General features: G+C 41.9%; 1 pseudogene; it reads right to left on the bottom strand.

The window, feature by feature from the left end:
* Positions 1-5,855: 5,855 nt before the first annotated feature.
* On the bottom strand, positions 5,856-6,364 carry LOC118914914 (60S ribosomal protein L9-like; annotated as a pseudogene).
* Positions 6,365-6,565: the final 201 nt, after the last annotated feature.

Raw genomic sequence — 6,565 nt, 5'->3', positions numbered from 1 at the left:
AAAGCGAGCATTATGATTAGCATGTATAATGCGGGGGGAGGCACGGGGAGGGCTGTGCAACACAGAGAAGACAAGTGGTGATTCTACAGTATCATCCTATACTGATGGACACTGACTATACTGGGTGTTGTGGGAGGGACTTCGTGATGGGGGAGTCAAGTAAACATAATGTTCCTCATGTAATTGTAGATTAATGATATCAAAAAAAAAATTTAAGCACAGAGCTTTGGAAGAGGCTCACACAATGAAGGACCCTTTATGGCAGTTCTGCCCCTGAAGAACTTTCTCATTCTGGAGCACATCAAAAGAACTCTGTTGCTCAAATTATCTGCACCTTCAATATATATCAGATGAACTGAATGTGTGGGAATGAAAAGAAAAAAATAGCACAGAAATAGATCGTTTTGTCTTAGAAGAGTCTGAAGCTAAGTTTCCAGCTGCAACACAGGGGCATCGGCTCTATTTGCTGATGAGGTTGTTATCCCCTACCCAGTAGTCCCCCGTGCAGGGTTCTGCTTGGCGAGGTTTCAGTTACCACTGTCAAGGTCAATGGCGGTCTGGAAGCAGGTGATCCTCCTGAGGCACGTCAGGCGAGCAGCAGCCCAGCGCTGCACCACCACTGCCTGCGACGTTCTCCTCACTTCCCCTCGCCGCCTAGGCACTTCATCTTCTCACACCATCACAAGAAGGGTGATACAGGACAATAAAATATTTTGAGAAACGTGTGTATTCACATTTTTATTATAGTATATTATGATTGTTCTCTTTCATTGTTGTTAGTCTCTTACTGCACCTAATTGATGAATTAAACTGTGTCATGGGTAGGTATGTGTAGGAAGGAACTTAGAATATACAGGGCTTGGTACTGTCTGTGGTTTCAGCATCCACTGGGGGTCCTGGAATGTAGCCTCTGCTGATAAGGGGGTCTACTATATTCCCTGAAATTGTAGAAAAAGCAACATGGTTCCTTTACAACCCACGTTCCTTTGCCTTGTGACCAGATCTACTACATTCCTTCTTGCTTGCTCCTCTTCAACCACACTAGTCTTCCCTGAGCAGAGCTGGCATGCTTCTGCCTGCAGGCCTCAGTACCTGGGCTTCCTCTTCCTGAAATGGCGTTACCTGCATGTTACAGAGAAAGACATGCAGGGTCAGGAAGACAAGTGCTTTGGCCAAGTGAATAAAGCCCGAGAAAATACCTATAATGTTTTTCTACTGGTCTCATTAGTCAGGAAATCCTGTTGACTCCATCTTCAAAATATGTTCCAACTTCAACCAGTTCTTCATGTCCACCAGAAGGTCCCATCTGGGAAGGTGGAGCATGGAGGGCCTGTACACTCTGCTGAAGAGTTTGGAGGTGAGCCTTTCATTGATAAGGAGCTATTGCAGGGCCTTGGTCAGAGAAGTGACATGACCAAGTTGTTCTTTAGGGTGAGCACAGTATGTGGTAAGGGTGTAGGAGGGTGGGGCAGGGACAAAGAGATTAGAGGCAGAGAGTGGCTAAGAGGCTACTGCAGTAGTGCAGGAGAGAGGCACTCGATACAAGGCAATGATGGTCAAGGAGGGCCAGGGACGACGGGTTCAGGGCATATCCAGGAAGAGAAATGGTTAGGCAGGAACAGGGCGGGGAGAGACCTCAGAGTGAATCAGGCCACCCTCAGGGATGGGTAACATCACATGACAACAGGAAGAAGGACATAGTGGACATGAGAGTAAAAAGGAGTTAAGATGTCTAAATTTAAACATATTGAGTCTGAGCTGTCTGTGGGACATTCAGGGACAGAGACAACTAATGAGTAGTTACAGTGGAATCAACTTAGTTTAGACAACTACCCCCAAGTCCTTCTATGCCTCTGTCAGGAGTCTGTGCACTCTGGCGAGAGGAGACCTCCTTTCACTCCATGTTGGTGTTCTGTCCCATTTGAAGCTGAAAGCCCTTTTCTGGGCACCTTCTTTATCTCATCACTGTCCTTGTAACTACCATTTTTGAATGCCTAATTTATACCACACTCTGTGCTATGCACCTTGCATTCATTTACTTCATTTCATTGTCATGCTAATGCAGTGAGATATGTAGTGTTATTCTGTCATTTTTATAGATGAAGAAACTAAAGTAGGTTCTACTATTATCCCATTTTAGGGATGAGGTAATGGGTTCAAAGTTACTGTTACTCAAGGCTATGTAGCAAGTAGATGATGGGCACAGGTCTCAAAGCCAGATCTTTTGACTACAGACTCGGTGCCCTTAATCAAATAGCCACCTGCTGTATGCTTTGGAAAATTAAAGACACTTTCCAGCAGGGTGGGGATGAGGTGGAATGATGATTTATAACCTGATGTGTGAGAGACAGCAAATAAATAACGTACAAACAGGCTCAGGAATCCACATATGCAGTGGTGTGGAGAAAGGGCCAAATGCCCTCTTCCTGTTAAATATAGAGAGATGTAGGCATATTGCAATGTTTGCTAGCATTTTCCTGGGACTCTTCCAGCATTTTTGCTATTTCTGAAAAAATGTTAGGATTGCTTTCATTCACTTAAAAAGAAAAAACAAGTTGTTCATTTTCTTGTCACAGGGAAGTACAGCATCCTGCATTAGCCAGAGAGCCTTTCAAACCTAAGATCGATGAAAAAGGAGTTTTACCACAGTGCATTTCTCATTAGAAAAGAGAAACGGGAGTGGGTGGATGAAGGATGTCAGACAGATCACGTCTTTTTCTTAAAAAGGGTTACCATAACAGCAGATAAGTTGGTTTGGAAATAGCTGCCAGCCATTTCTTTATGTAAAACTCAGATTAAAAAGAAAAAAACAATGTTCCCATATGTAAGGTTACATTGTGGAATTTAAGAGGAGATAAAGGGAATGGGCTTGGTGAATGGCTCCTAGACTAGTCACTATCTTAGGGAAAGTCTGACTTCTGGACCTCATGCATCCATCAGATCAAAGTGTGAGAGCTCAGGATCCCGCTGACAGGCAAGAGAAATTTCACACCTTCTCGGCAGTCGTCCGGAATTTCCCCCAGAAAGCAAAAGACAAGGCTAAATATAGGCTTTCACCTTGAAATACCATAAAGATTATAAAACAGGGCATGGTGGGTTATGATAGGTTGGTTGGCAAGGCTCCCACTTCAGACTTTAGTGCGTTTCCAAGCAACAGAGTTTACTGAAACTAGAGAAGCAGGGAAGTGAGTGATGAGCCCAGAGGCTTTGACCATGGGGGTGCCCAGACAGCTCTGGACGTCAGAGAACTGCTTGTCCCTCTGTCCCACTCACATGACTTGACCCTCTGCCCACCATCCTGCTTCTCCACCCCACTGCTGTCTGGACCTGGTGAAATGGTAGCTGTTCAATCAGTACTCACATCCTTGTCTTTGTTGATACCTGGCCAAACATCATATGTTTCTGTCTCGATTACCGAAGAACCATCCAGGGTTAGCAGGAAAATTATGTTCCATTAGGTAAATGAAGCAGCTAAGTATTTGGGAGAGTCCTAAGTCATTCAACTTTTGGGACACAGCTCTCCCTATTGTGGATAGCTCTGTGTTAGCAGAATTTCTGATTCTAGTTTTGGGTTTCAAAACATTAGCATTTAATTAAAGTTAATTTAATTAAAACTCATCAACTGAGTTTTCTTTCTCAACTAATTTTAACATGTAATGCTTTTCACTTCTAACTTTTTTCTCTTCAATGAAATGTATATTGAATCAAAAAATAAATACAACTGTGAAACTTCTCCAGTCTGGGTTAACAATTAATATGGTGCGTAAGTGCCTATCAATAACACTTGTTTGTGCTAATATCATAAAAACACACCAGTTCACACAAATGGACTAAGGAAAGCAAAAAGTCTGTAAAGACTGCCTAACAGGAAATGGATCCCAGGAGGCCCCGCAATAATAAAGTCAAATGCTGAATATATGAAGATTTATATGACATGTTAGCACATTATTACCACATACATTACTAAGTCAGCCATGGGAAATCAGTTCAGGGCCAAAAGGAAGTCAGTCCAGGGATACATTCAGCCTTCAGTTTGAAATTCTTCCCCTGCCACACTCACAGGAACTTCTCGGGTGCTGGATGGTCAGCGCTTCCTGGACGTTAAGATTAGGACATTAGCAAACATTGGCTGGGAAAGACCTTAGTAACAATTTTCAATTTGCACAAATTGTCCATGTTTTCTATAATTGCCTTTGTAATTCTATTATTAGAAATTTTTCCTGTTGAAGAAATTTTCTGATATTACTGAAATAGATGTTGTCTAAGAGGTTTTCAGAGAACTAAAAATTCAAAACCAGATGTCAGGGTGGAATCTGATGTATTTGGTATTCTCCCCCTTCTCAGGGACATGTCTACCTGTCTCTAGGGAGAGGAAACACCCCATATCCACACACGACAGGAACACTCAGTCTGGGAGCCAGCACCTCGGAGGTCCAAATGGAACCAGCCAGAGAAGTCTGAGCACCTCACTCTGACTCTAGTTAAACCGTTAGTTTCTACCCCCAAGTTTTCAGTTAGTTCTTCCGATTTAGTAAAGCTCCCAATTTAGTTCTTTTAACTTAGTAACTCTATTCCAAATGATGGTCTTTATTCTTCTTCCTTCTCTCATGTCCTCTGTCCGTTTTGTCTCCTGTTTGGTCTAGTGCTTGGTTCAGGCACCAGTGTTGGTTCGCACCTCTCCTGCTCAGCCCAGGGTCACTCCTGTAATCTGCCCCTGGGGCACGGCTGCAGTGTGCTGTGGGCCCTCCCCAGAAGGCCCCCCTCAGTGTATCAGAGAGACCTCAGCCAGCTTTAGAGGTCTAAAAAGACTTTACTTTTTTAGAGTGATTTTGGGCTTATAGCAACATTTAGAGGAAGGTACAGAGATTTCCCACAGACCTTCCTGCCCCCACACAGGCATTCATATCAACATTCCCCACCAGACAGGTACATCTATTACAATTAATGAGTCTACACTGACACGTCTTAATTACTCAGTCTATAGTTTACATTAGGGTTCACTCTTGGTGTTGTACATCCTATGGGTTTGGACAAATGTATAATGACATGTATGACACAGGGTGCTCCCACTGCCCTAAAAATCCTCTGTGAACTACCTATTTGACCCTCTCTCCTCACTAACCCCCAACAAGTACTACATCCATAATTTTATTATTCCTGAGTATCTTACAGTTGGAATCATATAGTTTGTAGCCTTTTCAGATTGGCTTCTTTCATTTAGTAATATGCATTGAAGTTTCCTCTGTGTCTCTTATGGCTTGATAGCTCATTTCCTTTTTAGTGGTGAATAGTATTCCATTATCTGTATAAAGCACTGTTTCTTTGTCCTTTCACCTAATGAAGGGCATTTTGGTTGCTTCCAAGTACTGGCCATTATGACAAAAGCTGCCATAGACATCAATGTATCGGTTTTTGTTTTCAAACAAACTCAGACATAAGTTTTCAGTTCCTTTGGGTAAATATCAGGGCACGTGATTGCTAGATCATGTGATAAGAGTATGTTCAGTTTTGTAAAAAACTGCCAAACTATGTTCCAAAGTGGCTGTGTCATTCTGCACACTGCCCAGCAATGTATAAGAATTCCTGTTGCTCCACATCCTCATCAGCATTTTTTGTTCTCAGTGTTGTATATTTGGCCATTCTAATAAGTGGATAGTGGTATCTCATTTTAATTTGTATTTCCCTGATGTGTGGAGCATCTTTTCATATGCTTTTTTTTTTAAATATAGGGCTTTCTTTAAAATATCACAAATAGGTTGTAGGAGTCATCCATTATCTTGTTTTTGCAGCTGGTCAACTTAGAACTTCTTCAGCAGCCTTTTCCAGAGACACAGATAGCATCCAAACATTTTCTGCTATCCTGCTTTCTTTATCCTCATTATGACTTGCTGAATCAAAGCAGCTGAATTTGATATAAGTTTAATGTTGTTTCCTTCAAGAATTAACTTATCTTTCTGAACAAACAATACCTCTCTTCATCCAAACTCTGCAGATGTATTTTTCATTCAAGAAATTGTTAAGAAGAAAATTCAAGGAGACTCATTATCCTGAAGAATGACATTGATGAGAAAGTGAGCATACACAGAGACCTCATCTTTTAACAGTTGCCCAGTGTAACACCATTGATCATGTTCTGTACATGACTATAGATAGTTTAAATGGTAGCCAGTTCCTTTCTATTTCCCCACCACTTGTCAACCCTGAGCCTCTTTTTCCTTCCAAGGAGAGTGAGTTCTGCATTGATGTGATTGAAATCCCTTTGCAAGGTTCTTCTGGGAGCCTTCACAATAACTGTGTGTCCCCTCAGAGTAATGCTGACATTTTCTGGAATGTTAACAGTCTGATTGCTGATATTCGTCTTCATTCTCATAGCAGATGCAGCAAAGGGCTCATATGCTTGTTAGCTGTCTGTGTATCTTCTTTGGTGAGGTGTCTGTTAAGATCTTTGGCCCATTTTTTAAATGATCATACCTTTTCTTATTGCTGGGCTTTAAGAGTTCTTTAACTATCTTGAATAACAGTTCTTTATCAGATACGTCTTTTGAAAAGATGTGCTCCGAGTCTC

The sequence above is a fragment of the Manis pentadactyla genome, chromosome 4 (genome assembly GCF_030020395.1).
Source record: "Manis pentadactyla isolate mManPen7 chromosome 4, mManPen7.hap1, whole genome shotgun sequence".
NCBI lineage: Eukaryota > Metazoa > Chordata > Mammalia > Pholidota > Manidae > Manis > Manis pentadactyla.
The sequence above is the reverse complement of the archived record's forward strand: the minus strand, read 5'-3'. Positions and strand labels throughout refer to the sequence as shown.